The 14,678-nt window shown below is 36.1% G+C and overlaps 1 long non-coding RNA gene across 4 annotated transcripts in view; it reads left to right on the forward strand.

The window, feature by feature from the left end:
* The window catches only part of LOC125110976 (uncharacterized), a 63,930-nt gene that overhangs the window by 38,325 nt on the left and 10,927 nt on the right, over positions 1-14,678 (forward strand). For 3 of the 4 annotated variants that reach the window (XR_007130784.1, XR_007130781.1, XR_007130782.1), the window contains one exon: positions 3,637-3,783. This is a non-coding gene — a long non-coding RNA (uncharacterized LOC125110976). The remainder of the gene's footprint in view (positions 1-3,636; positions 3,784-14,678) is intronic. The other variant, XR_007130783.1, reaches the window with a different exon arrangement.

The raw sequence follows: 14,678 nt of genomic DNA on the forward strand, positions 1-14,678 counted from the left end.
TAGCGAGAAGATAGATGAGGACAAGCTGGATACAAAAAGAAGCCTATTGCCAGGCAAAAGGTAATGATGCCTGAATTGAAGCTGTTAGTGAGGTTATAAACAGGATAGACCCAAGGGAAGAAGTGGAATCCATAGACCTTGCTAACTTTCTGAAAAGAGGAATGAGTGAGAGGTTAGGATATCCCAATATCTCAGTGCACTGGAGATCAACTTATAGGATAGGGATTTTAGGAAGAGAAGCATGTTTGAGAGAAATCAATATGGAACCTCACTTATAGGGTTGTTGAAAGATTGAACAACTTAAACCATATAAAGCAGTGGGACCATTGCCTGTAACATACTATTCGAATTATGCTGTGTTTTAATTCAGGAAATGAGATGATTAGACTTATGATGTGAAATGATCATTCTCACCTCAAAGAGGGGAATAGTTTTAAGTTTTTGCAAAAGTGTGCAAGAATAGTAATTTTTCAGTGTGGAGAACAGTTGGATGTGTGCATTGGTTGTGGGTAAGCAATGAGATGGTGTTCAAGGTAAACACCTTATTGAATTGAAAGAGTAGAGTTTTCAAATTTTGAAACAGAGAACCTTACATGATCCCTTAGCTTTAACATTCTCATTTAATATACAAGTAAGCTGAGGTTTAGAGAGGTTAAATGACTTAAAGTCCCATGGCTAGTTGAGAGACAGGTTTGGGAGGAAACATCAAGTCCTTTAGATCTTATTCACTTCTCCCTCTGTGTCCTTAAAGGACCATGAGACCAACAGATGAGTGATCATCAAGCCCTGAAGTTTGTTTCTTAGACCTCTCTCTCTGTGGCAAGTCTCATTCAAGCTACCAGGGAACACTGTGCCCTGCCTTTAAATAACCTCCCCAGGCACTAGCACATGTTGAAAGATTTTCATGGATTTTGTTTTCCATCTCACATTTTAAAAGACCAAAAGAGCTCTCCATTTAGGATATTCTATCTATTTTCCAAGTTCTGACCAAATCCTTTAAGCGAGATGAAAAACAAACCACCTTCTTGAGTGCAAGTGCTTCTTAGGGATGGCAGCGACCTGGGAAATGTGTTTTACAGAGTGTCCCATAATATAACCTTTTAAGAACTTCTTCAAAAGCAGCATTTTTCACGGTGGAAAATGGGGAGCAATTTTGATACTGTTTCCAATCCAGGAAAGCTTTCAGGGTCTCTGGTTCCATCTCTCTCCACCGATGCATTGTTTATCAGAACTTCACAGATGGCCTTGTGTGTCTCTACATTGAGTGGTAGAATCATGGGACTTGGTGCCAACATTGTTTGTTCTGTGCCTTTGAGCAAATAATTTTATCCCTTTTCATCCATTTATGAAATGAGAAAGATTAAGTGGGTGTTTTATAAACATAGCTCTCAAGTATGACATGACACAGTATTCAAGAGACTTAATTCAGAAAATGGAACTCAAAAAAGTACTTATTATATTATTTTCTAAATTTTAAAAAACTTATTGATGGAAAATACTTTCATTTTTTTATTTTTCTTGGAATTATTAACATTTAAATGTATAACACAATATTTATTATGTTGGTCTGTTCACATCTATCTCTTGCCACTATCAGAATATCATGTTGGTGAAGGACACTAATACAAAGATTGCATACCAGAACAGTGAATATCAGTCGAATCCCTTTCTCTAGAATTAAGCAGACTGATGGTCAGGGTTGGATTAATATCAAAGGACAATAGACACTTGCCTTATAAGCTTACCTACTTGATTTGTGCTTACCTCTAGCATTTGTGGGAAAGGGAGCACACAGGTCCTGCCGTCCCTAGGAAGGGGGCTTCCATGTTACCTGTTCATTAGGGAGCGCTCATTTTCAGCCACCACCATGGGTTTAATAAATAATATTCTGAACCAGGCCCAGTGCAAAGTGTGTGATTAATGTTTGTTTTCTTTAAGGAGGGCGTTCAGGTTGACAGAGTTTATTTCACATTGTATCCATGTAGAAGGGAGGATGAGGAGAAAGAAGCATTTCAGCAGAGTAATAGAACTTAGCAAAAAATGCATTAGGGGTTTGAGATTATTGATCTAATACTTTCATCGTTTGTTAGACTATAATTATTAAGCACTTCCTGTTTATAAATTTATGTACTATCCACAGATTTTCTTAACAATTTGCTGAGCATAGAACAGAGAGGACTAGTAGTATAGTTGTGATGGTGAAAGATATGAATGGGTGGCATCCAGTACCTAGAATATAGTGTGCACTCTGAAAGGCAGTGATTGCATTAAACATTTGGTCATTTTGAGGAGCAATGGTTCATTCATTTAAGAAAAATCCTAGGAAGATTGTAGAATTAGAAGAGCTAATCACTGCCTTTGACCAGTTTTAATTTTGGTATGGGAATCAGTCCTCTCCCACATTTTCTCCACTATGAATCAAATTGAATAAATTGTCAGTATCACCGAAAAACCTAAAACTTATTATTCTCATTTTACTGCATTGCATTGGGTTCAACTCATCTTTATGATTATGAGCCTTGTGACTTTAGGCAAATTACTTAACCTCTTACTTTCCAACGTCTGATATGTGGGGCACAGGGAGGGCTGTTTTTTAGATCATGGAAGGGTTTAAAAAGACGTCAGAACATTTTAAGCCTAGGAATGGCAAGGTATGGCTTGCTTTTTAAAAACTACTGTGTTTGGAGGATATTAGAAAAATTTGAGGAGTTCCCATTGTGGTATAATGGAAATAAATCCGAGTAGGAACCGTGAGGTTGCGGGTTTGACCCCTGGCCTGGCTCAGTGGGTTGAGGATCCAGCGTTGCCGTGAGCTGTGGTGTATGTTAGACTCAGCTTGGATCTGACGTTCCTGTGGCTGTGGCATAGGCCGGTGGCTACAGCTCCAATTAGGCCCCTAGCCTGCGAACCTCCATATGGTGCAGGTGCAGCCCTAAAAAGACAAAAAGACAAAAAAAAAAGAAAAGAAAAGAAAAGAGAAAGAAAGAAAGGAAGGAGGAAAGAAAGAAAAGAAAGAAAGGAAGAAAGAAAAGAAAAGAAAAATTTGAGGGAATTCCCATCATGGCTCAGCAGTTAATGAACCTAACTGGTATCCATGAGATAGTGGGCTCAATCCCTGTCCTTGCTCAGTGGGTTGAGGAGCCAGCATTGCTGCTTGGATCTGGTGTTGCTTAGTCTGTGGCCTAGGCTGACGGCTGCAACTCCGCTTTAACCCCTAGCCTGGGTACTTCTATATGCCATGGGTGTGGCCCTAAAAAGGCAAAAAAGAAAAAAAAAATAAGAAAAATTCGAATAAAAGATAAGGAGATCTTAGACTAGGATGGCGACAGGAAACATGGTGAGAAGTAGTCAGATTCTGGATCTTTTTTGAAGGGGAGAGTCCGATAGGTTTCCTTGTCAGATTGTTTGTGGCACATGAAAAAAAAAGAGCCAAAGATAATTCTAAAGTTTATGACCTCAGCAACTAAAATTAAGTAGTAATAGCAGCTCAGATGGAAAAGTGGCAGGTGAAACAGAATTGGTGTGTGCCTGTGTGTATGGTGGTGGCAGGGTTTATTTGCAGTTCAGCTTTAACATATTAAGTTTGACATTTCAATTCCCCTTTTTTCCCTTTTATTTATTTTTTTTTTATGGAAGGCAGATTTAGCCAAACGACCTCAAGACTGTTAAATAGGCAAAGAAGTAGTGAAGAGAGTATGGACAATAGGCTCCTGTGAATCTGGACTCCAGCACCAGCTTCTCCACTTACTTGCTGTTGGAACTTTGGGAAGACACCTTAATCTAGTGAGTATCAACTTCAGGGTCTATAAAATGAACACAATGATATCTACAATGATATATAATTTCCTGAAGATGATATAAATACTGTAAGTGAAATAACTGGCACACAGGGTACAATTAATAAACATTGTCTACTATCGTTATTATTGGTAGTATTAATACTAACTATTGTTCCAAGCATAGCTAGTGAGTTATGACTTCTTGATGCTGCCTTAAACTCTGTTCTCAATCTGCTCCCTGGATTATAGATCCCAGAATAATGTTCTCTAGGCCTATCCACCTCCCTGCCTTGATTAGTACACTGTGTTGTTCTTCCATTTTCCACCCATAGAGTTGCCTCTATCTTAGTCTAATATCCCCTTTTCCTTAAAGGAGACCAGGTATTAGTGGAGTCCAGATCTACATTTTGTTTGTTTGTTTGTGTTTGTTTTTTACGTTCAGGTATTTAATCCAATACATTAATATTGACTTGTCCCTGATAGATGGAAGGCTAGAAAAACAGGGTGAAGCCTTTTTCCTAATGTTATTTAAGAAAATATGATAATAATAGGGGGAACTTCATACCCCGAGAATGAGCTGTGAAACTAGACCCAGCCCTTCTGGCTAAAGGATTAGAGAAAAACATTGAGAAAACCCACCAGGGACAAGAGTAAACTTTGGGAGGTCCACATGAGTGTATTTGTCCCTACCCTCCCTTTTTTTTTTTTTTTTTTTTTTCACTAAGGGTTCACCTTTGAGGATGCAAAAGCCTTAGTTCCAATTTCTTCTTATAAGACCAAATCAAGTCTGCAGCCAAAACTCGTATGATAAATTCCCATCCCCTTAGTGCTGGGGCTTCCATCAGCATCAGACTTCTAGAATTTTTTTGGTACCTATGGATTTTCCATTTTGTTTGGAAAATTCAGCTAAGAATGTACAGTATACACACACAAGCACATTTTTATAATCTATCTATGTATATGAATGTCAAAAGATAGAGTGGCTTCAAATATTACCTCTGTCCTATTTTTTTTTTTCACAAGTAAGGATTGATATGCATTAAGCTTGCTTATTCTACCCTCTGTGTATGTTAATCTCTTGTATTTTCCATATATTTGGCTCTTTTGCTACAATGTAGATTTCTTTTTCTGATATATTTTCCAGTTCACAAATTCTTTAGTTTTGTCAAAGTTGTTGTTACAACCATCCAAAGATTGTTCTAAATATTATTGATTTATTTCTTGAATTTCTACTTGACACTTTAATTTTCTGTCATTCTAGTTTCAAGTCCCCTGTGTTGATATTTAAGTTTGTTTTTTATTACCTTAAATATAGTAAACAACTATTCTGTGTTCTATGCCAGTCTATTTCAATTGCTATTTTGCCTGGTTTTCACTCATAATGTCTTGTTTTATTTAAAATATATCTTATCATATTTTTACTGTTAGCTGTGCATCTTCATCATACATTTGTTTGTGGGAATCCTTTGATGTGTAGGATAAAGGCAATTTACTTAATGCAGATTTGCTTTACTTCTCTAGAGGCACTACCTGTGTGAGATCATTTTAACTAAAATCAGCATTTAAGATATTTTGCCTTACCCAGGCATGGGAATTTGAGGTAGAAATCTCTAAGTTAGCTTACATCTCACTTCACAGGGGTGTTTTCCCCTTTCAGTCAGTGCCATGATTGAAACAGGCACTTTTTCTTAACAAGAGAGGGGTTAGGAGGTGATGAATTTATTTCTAATTCACTCTAAAACTGAGAGTGTGTCTGCTGAGGCACTAGCTTTATGAGGATAGGGTCTCCTTTTATCCTCTTTGCTTTGGTTGGCCTTGCACTGTCTTATTTTGCTTTTATCCCCCCAAAAAAGAAAGAACAAAGCTCAGGTTCTGCAGACTTAACTGAATTCAGGCTGAAAGCTTGTTTCTATATTCCTTTAATTATATAAGTTCTTGACCTCATGTGGATTTGACCTTAATGATGTGTACATGCTTTTTAGTTCATTGATGATTTTATATTTTACTAGAACTTATTAAAATTGAAGTATATTTATTGTACAATAATATATAAGTTACAGGTGTAAAATATAGTGATTCACTATTTTTAAAGGTCATACTCCATTCATGGTTATTATAAAATATCAGCTATATTTCTCATGCTGTACAATATATTCTTACAGCTTATTTTATACTTAATAGTTTGTACCTATTAATCCCCTATCCCGTATTGCTCCTCCCCTTCCCTCTCTCCACTGGTAACCACTGGGAAGTTTGATCTAGTTACTAAGTCTATCACTACTGAAAATGGAAAGTCCCTCCAAACTAATTTCCGCTGGCAGCCATATGATCTGATTTGTTCTCTAATTTTTCATGGTACCTCAAAGCTGAAAATCCTTTACAAGATTTTTGTTTCCCTTAGGATGAAGTAAACATGTTGTCCTGCCTTACAAAGGCCTGCATGATCTACTTTCCTAATGCTCCAGTGTCATCGCATGCCACATTACCCCCTTGACATTCTGTTCTTTAGTCAAACTGCCCTTTTTGCAGTTCCTTGCATGTCTTGTTCAAGTGACTGGTAATTTTGATCAAGATTTTATCTCTAATTTAAGAATTTCTGTTTTCCTTTTGGTAGGTGCTAGTTATGTCATCATGGTAAGGTATGAGATGTGCCTCTAAATGTGGTGTCCCTCAGCTTAACTCCTAGGAATATTTGATGCCTACCTCTCCAAAAGCTCCTTTCTGCCCTTCCAGCCCATGTGCCCCTGCAGAGCTGTAACCTGTAAGCTAATGCTGCTGCTGACTATTGCTCAGCTGAGGTCAGGAAGAGCAAGGAGACAACTGGTCCACCTGCTTTGAACATAGTGACTAAGGCAATAATTTTAATTATTTCCCTAGGGCTTCAGTCTGCTCACTATATTTCCTGGTACTAATGTGAAGAAGAAAACCTCAGTCTGTTTTTCCCCATAAATTTCAGACCAAAATTCCTTAATTTCAGAGTGAATATGATTGCTTTTACTTATTAATTAATTTATTTAGAAATTGTTCACATATTGTCTGTGATAGATTTTATGTATCAACATGGCTATACCACAGTACTCAGATATTTGGTCAAACATTATTCTAGAAGTTTCTGTGAAGATATTTTCATGTGAAATTAAAGAATATTCTCCAAAATATGAGTAGGTCACATCTAATCAGTTAAAGGCCTTCCTGATATTCCCCAAAGAAAAGGGAATTCTGCCAGTAGACTGCCGTCAAGTTGAACTGTAGCAGCATCTTCGTAGGTCTCTAGCCTGCTGACCTACAGTGCAAATTTTGGACTTAGCAGACTCTAAAATGACATGATTTTATATATATATATATTCTTCTTTATTTTTTATATAATTAAAATTCCACACCCTCTCCAGCATTTATTTGTAGACTTATTAAGGAAGGCCATTCTGACTGTTGTTGACCAGTATGAGGTGGTACCTCATTGTAGTTTTGATTTGCATTTCCCTAATAGTGATATTGAGCATCTTTTCATGTACCTACTGGCCATCTGTCTTTCTTAATTGGAGAAATGTCTATTTAGGTCTTCTACCCATTATTTGATTAGGTTGTTTTGTTGTTGTTGTTGAGTATGAATTGTTGATATATCTTGGAGATTAAGCCCTGTTGGATGTATGATTTGTAACTATTTTCTCCCATTCTTTAGGTTGTATTTTCATTTATGGTTGAATTAGGTCCCAATTTATATTTATATTTATATTTCTGTTGCCTTAGGAGACTGACCTATGAAAACATTTGTATGGCTTATGTCAGAGGATGTTTTGCCTATGTTTTCTTCAAGGAGTTTTTTGTTTTTGTTCTTTTAGTTTAGTTTAATTTAGTTTTTTTCTTTATTGGTCTGCTCCTGCAGCATATGGGAGTTCCCAGACCAGGGGTTGGAAAGGAGCTGCAGGTGCCAGCCTATGCCACAGGCATAGAAACAGCGATGGGGATCTGAGGTGCATCTGTGACCTACACCACAGCTCATGGCAATGCTGGGTCCCTAATCCACTGAGTGAGGCCAGGGATCAAATCCACATTCTCATGGATACTCTTTGGGTTTTTTACCACTGAGCCAAAACAGGAATTCCCTCTTCTAGGGGTTTTATGGTATCATGTCTTATGTTTAAGTCTTTAAGCCATTTTCAATTTATTTCTGTGCATGGTGTGAGGGTGCATTTTAGTTTCATTGATTTATATGCAGATGTCCATTTTCCCAGCACCATTTGCTGAAGAGACTGTCCTTTTCCCATTTTATGTTTTTGCCTCCTTTGTCAAAGAGTATTTAACCATAGGCTTCTTGATTTATTTCTGGGCCCTCTGTTATATGTTCCATTGATCCATATGTCTGTTTTTGTACCAATACCTCACTGTTTTGATTACCATAGCTTTGTGATATTGTCTAATGTCTCAAAGAATTACATCTCCTGCTTTTTCTTTCTTTTTTTTTTTTACTTTAATGATTTTTATTTTTTTCCATTATGGCTGGTTTAAAGTGTTCTGTCAATTTTCTACTGTACAGCAAGGTGACCCAGTCACACATACATATATACATTTTTTTTCTCACATTATCATGCTCCATCATAAGTGACTGTATAGCATAGTTCCCAGTACTATACAGAAGGATCTCATTGCTTATCCATTCCAAAGGCAATAGCTTGTATCTATTAACCCCAAATTCCCAGTCCATCCTACTCCCTCCCCCTCGGCAACCACAAGCCTGTTCTCCAAGTTCATGATTTTCTTTTCTGTGGAAAGGTTCATTTGTGCTGTATATTAGATTCCAGATATAAGTGATATCATATGGTATTTGTCTTTATCTTACTGACTTACTTCACTTAGTATGAGAGTCTCTAGTTCCATCAATGTTGCTGCAAACAGCAGTATTTTGTTCATTTTTATGGCTGAGTAGTATTCCATTGAGTATATATACTACATCTTCTTAATCCATTCATCTGTCAGTGGACATTAGGTTGTTTCTATGTCTTGGCTATTGTGAAGAGTGTTGAAATGAATATGCGGGTGCATGTGTCTTTTTCAAGGAAAGTTTTGTCCAGATATATGCCCAAGATGTTGGACTGCTGGGTCATATGGTAGTTCTATATATAGTTTTCTGAGGTACCTCCATACTATTTTCCATAGTGATTGTACCAATTTACATTCCCACCAAAAGTCCAGGAGGGTTCCCTTTCCTCTACACCCTCTCCAACATTTGTTATTTGTGGACTTATTAATGATGGCCATTCTGACTGGTATGAGGTGGTACCTCATAGTAGTTTTGATTTGCATTTCTCTAGTAATCAGTCATGTTGAGCATTTTTTTGTGGGCTTGTTGGCCATCTGTATATCTTCTTTGGAGAAATATCTATTCAGGTCTTTTGCCCATTTTTAAATTGGGTTTTTGGCTTTTTTGCTGTTGAGTTGTATAAGTTGTTTGTGTATTTTAGTGATTAAGCCCTTGTCAGTTGTATCATTTAAAACTATATTCTCCCATTCTATAAGTTGTCTTTTTTATTTTTTTAAATTGTTTCCTTTGCTGTGCAAAAGCTCATCAGATTGATTAGGTCCCATTTGTTTATTTTTGCTTTATTTCTGTTGACTTGAGAGACTGACCTGAGAAAACATTTGTAAGGTTGATGTCAGAGAATGTTTTGCCTATTTTCTCTTCTGGGAGTTTGTTAGTGTCCTGTCTTATGAGTCATTTTGAGTCTTTAAATCATTTTGAGTTTATTTTTGTGCATGGTACAAGGGTGTGTTCCAGTTTCATTGATTTACATGCAGCTGTCCAGTTTTCCCAGCACCACTTGCTGAATGGACTGTCTTTTTCCCATTTTATATTCTTGCCTCCTTTGTCAAAGATTAATTGACTGTAGGTGTCTGAGTTTATTTCTGAGTTCTCTATTCTGTTCAATTGGTTTGTATGTCTGTTTTGGTACCACTACCACACTGTCTTGATGACTGTGGCTTTGTAGTATTTCTTGAAGTCTGGGAGAGTTATGCCTCCTGCTTGGTTATTGTTCCTCAGGATTGCTTTGGCAGTTCTGGGTCCTTTGTGGTTCCATATAAAATTTTGGATTGTTTGTTCTAGTTCTGTGAAAAATGTCATCAGTAATTTAATAGGGATTGCACTGAATCTGTAGATTGCTTTGGGTAGTATGTGGCCATTTTTACAATTTTAATTTTTCTACCCAGGAGCATGGAATATCTTTCCATTTTTTGGAATCCTCTTTAATTTCCTTGATTAATGTTTGATTGTTCTCAGCATTTAAGTCTTTTACCTCCTTGGTCAGGTTTTGCTTTTTTTTTTCCTTCAGGATTGCTTTGGAAATTCTGGGTCTTTTATAGTTCCATGTAAATTTCTGGATTATTTTTTATATTTCTGTGAAAATATCATGGGTAATTTGATAGGGATTGCATTAAATCTATAAATTACTTTGGGTAAAAGGGACCCTTCTACACTGTTGGTATGGATGTAAATTTGTACAACCACTGTGAAAAATGGAGTGGAGGTACCTCAGAAAAGTAAACATTGAACTACAATTCAAAAAGATATATGCTCTCCTGTGTTAATTGTAGCACTATTCACAATAGCGAAGACATGAAAACAACCTAAATGTTAATTGGCAGATGGATAGATTAAGAAGATATAGTACATATAGACAATGGAATACTACTCAGCCATAAAAAGAATGAAATACTGCCATTTGCAGCATCATAGATGAAACTAGAGACTCTCATACTAAGTGAAGTAAGTCAGAAAGAAAAAGACAAATACCATTGATATCACTTACATGTGAAATCTAAAATAAGGCACAAATGATCCTACCTCCAAAATAGAAGCAGACTCACAGACATGGAGAACAGATTTGTGGTTGCCAAGGGGGCAAGGAGGACATAGTGGGAGGAACTAAGAGTTGGGGTAAATAGATGCAAACTGTTACATCTAAAATTAATGGACAATAAAGTCCTACTATATAGCACAGGGACCTATATACTATCTCCTGGGATAGACCATGATGGAATGATATTTTTAAAAAGTAATGTATATATACATGTATGGCTGAGTCATTCTGCTGTACAGCATAAATTGGTCCAATTTTATAAAGCAAGTACACTTTAGTTAAAAAATAGAAAAAACCATAAAAAATAACAAAAATTAAAAAAAAACCTCTGAAGGTAGATAAAAATATCCATAAAACTGTATATATTTAAAGTGTAAAATGTGATGAATTTATGGATGTGTGTATATATATATATATATATATATATATAGTGAAATATATATAAACATATATATGTGTATGTGTGTGTGTGTGTAGAGAGAAATGATGACCACAATCAAGTTAATCAACACATCCATCACCTCATATAATTATCTCCTTTTGTATTTTTGGTAAGAATACTTAAGATCTACTCTCCAGCAAATTTCAAGAGTAAAATAGAATATTATAGAGTATTGTTAATTGTTATAATTATGCTCTACATCCTATCCCAAGAACTTAATCATCTTACAACTGGCAGTTTGTAGTCTTTGACCAGTGTTTCATTTCCCCCAACCCCAGCCCCTGGTAATCACTTTTGTACTTTCTGGTTCTATTAGTTTGACTTTTTCAGATTCCACATATGGACAAGATCATACAGAATTTGTCTTATTGTATCTAGCTTATTTCACTTAGCATAATGTTCTCAAAGTTCATGTTGTCGCAAATAGCAGGATTATATTTCATATTTTCTTTATCCTCATCTCTGGATGGACACTTAATATTGTTTACATATCTTCATTATTGTGAATAACAATGAATATGGGAATGCATATATTTCTTGAAGATACTTAATTCATTTACTTCAGATGTACACTCAGAAATGGAATTTCTGTGTCACATGGTATTTCTGTTTTTAATTTTTTAATAAACCTCCATGATATTTCCATCCTTGCTGCACGAATTTACATTCCCAACAGTGTTCGAGGAGGTATCTCTTTTCTCTATTCTTTGCCAACATTTTTTATGACCCGTATTTTTGATAATAGCAATCCTAACAGATGTTAAGTGATATCGCATTGTGGTTTTAATTTTCACTTCCCTGATGATTAGTTATGTTGAGCACCTTTCTTTTTTTTATTTTTTATTTTTTTGTCTTTTTGCCATTTCTTGGGCTGCTCCCGCAGCATATGGAGGTTCCCAGGCTAGGGGTCCAATCGGAGCTGTAGCCGCTGGCCTATGCCAGAGCCATAGCAACGCAGGATCCGAGCCGCGTCTGCGACCTACACAACAACTCACAGAAGTGCCGGATCCTTAACCCACTGAGCAAGGCCAGGGATCGAACCCACAACCTCATGGTTCCCAGTTGGATTCATTAACCACTGAGCCACGATGGGATGTGGCTTTTCCATGTAACTGTAGCCATTTGTATTTCATCTTTGGAAAAATATCCATTCCCTCCTTTGCCCATTTTAAATTGGATTATTTAATTTTTGCTGTTTACTTGTATGAGTTTCTTATGTATTTTAGATATTAACCCCTTATTAGATATATGGTTTACAAAAAATATTTTCTCCCATCCAGTAGACTGCATTTTCATTTTGTTAATTGTTTATTTTGCTGTGCAGAAGAAGCTTTTTATTCTGATGTAGCCTACTTGCTTATTTTTGCTTTTGTTGTCTTTGCTTTTATTGCCTTTGCTTTTGGTGTCATAGCCAAATAATTGTTGCCAAGACAATAAAAATGTCTTCAGTCCTTCTTTGTAAATAATTAAATCTGTGTTTCACAGGAATGCATTCCCTATCACTAATCCTTCTGTCATTCTGGATGAGTTTTCTTCCCTCTGGATTCAGTTTTGCAAATCTCAATTTGGGATTGCATATTGATGTTCTTCACTGTTTGGTAGAATCTTCTTGTGAAAGTTAGGCTGGAAGAGTATGAAAAATCTACTTACCTTTCCATATGCACTTTGAATCTAATGTATTTATGGCAATATTTACTTGTCTTTTCAGACTATCCACCAATCAGATTACCATTTTCAATGATATATTACAAAAACCATTGCACAGTACTCAGACAGCCCTGTTTTGTTCTTGCCCTGATTAAATACAAAATGATGGTCAGATTTTTGAGCCTGCTACAAAGTTGAAATGTGATAGACAAGAACAGAGTGGACTTTTATCAAATTGCTCTACTGGCAACATCGTGATTTTTCTTCCAAGGGAAAGAATAATTCTTTGTCCATTTGCTTCACTGGAGCTACAATAGAGTAGTTAGCACAACATTCTCCAGCTAAGATTGAATGATAAATGGTAAGAAAAACATTTGGACTATGTACAGGTTGATTGATTATAAAATAAAAAATATGCTTCTGCTCTTTTTTTTTAAAATAGGAATGCCTAGAAGAGAGGATATCTCTTGAAAATAAAATAACAATTAAAAGGAAATGTTTTCTTGAAATTGAGAAAAAAGTAAAAGTAATTAGTACAACAAATAGTTGTTGTTTCCCAAGTGGTAGACATTAAGTACATAGAGATAAGAAAATCCAGTCTTTGTCCTTAAAAGGCTCATGGCCCATTAGAGGAGACACAACACTCAATTTTATTTTACTTGGTACGATTTTGATATTGTACTTAGACATGTAAATGAAAAATGAGGAAACACAGCAGAAAGAGTATCTCCACTTATTGAGGTGGAGTTTAGGAAGCTGTTCCAGATAATGTTATATCCTAGCTACAGTTAGAAGGTTGAACTGGGGTTCATTAAGTTCTTATGGTGAGGGCTACCTAATGGTTGAAAAAGTATTTCATACAAGAAGAGAGATATGTGCAGAATTATGAAATAGTCTGTTATACTTAGGAGTTCAGAAACAGGTTAGTGCTGGTAGAGTATAGAACCTCAAGGACACCAGGGTGGAGAGACAAAAGACTCACTGGGGACATAGGAAGGAGAGCTCAGGTCATGATGTGTCTTAGGTTTTAAGATAGAAGCTTAGATTTTGCTTTTAGGACTATTCAAATTTTGGATACATATTAATCACCTGGGGGAGCTTTTAAAAAATTCTATATCCCATTTCCAAAGATTTTTATTTAATTTGTATGAGATAGGGAATGGGCACCAGTATTTTTTTAAAGGCCCCCAGTGTTTTTATTTGTTTGGTTTTGCATTACTTTTAACTAGCAGCCAGGATTGAGAACCATTCCTTAGTGATGATTAGTCAGTAAACGGTAGGATATATACTCACATGTATATCGTCAACAGTTCGTTTTGGCCATAGACTCGAGGAGATAATTTGGATTCAGGGGTCATAAAGAAAATAAAGGAAACAATTCTATCATTAGCTGCTAATCCATGTAATTTCACTGTGGATGGACACTTGTTGTCTCTGAACCTCAGTTTCTGCATCTGTCAAACTGAGAATCAAGTAATATCCGTATAGCACAATTGTCATATAATTATAGATGTGAGAGCTATGATTAGGTATGAATCTTCTGGCATAGAAGCAGTCTACAATTTGAAATGGACAATGTTCTTGAGTGTGTATAATCATTACACCCAGCCAGTTATGAGATTTCCTTTTCCATTTTGTAAGTTCTACTTCTCCTAAGAGAGATCAATATAGAGAGATGGTTTCTCTTCTTCCAATAGATTCTGTTATTTTTGAAAGTAACTTCTGAACTGCTATAGTCACTTTGCTATTGAGAAGAAAAAGCTTATTCTGTGTACTTGAAGACAGTGTTGAGGATGAAATGGCCAACCTTTGAGCTCACACTATTTCTGAGTTTATTGTTATATGAGATAACATATTTCCTTATTGTTTTGCCAGTTTGAATGTGTTCTCAGGTGGCTGTCGGGTAAAAATTCTGAACCCTAATCACTTGATGTAGGTCCCCAGAACTTTGTCTCT

The sequence above is a fragment of the Phacochoerus africanus genome, chromosome 11, assembly GCF_016906955.1.
Source record: "Phacochoerus africanus isolate WHEZ1 chromosome 11, ROS_Pafr_v1, whole genome shotgun sequence".
Classification (NCBI taxonomy): domain Eukaryota; kingdom Metazoa; phylum Chordata; class Mammalia; order Artiodactyla; family Suidae; genus Phacochoerus; species Phacochoerus africanus.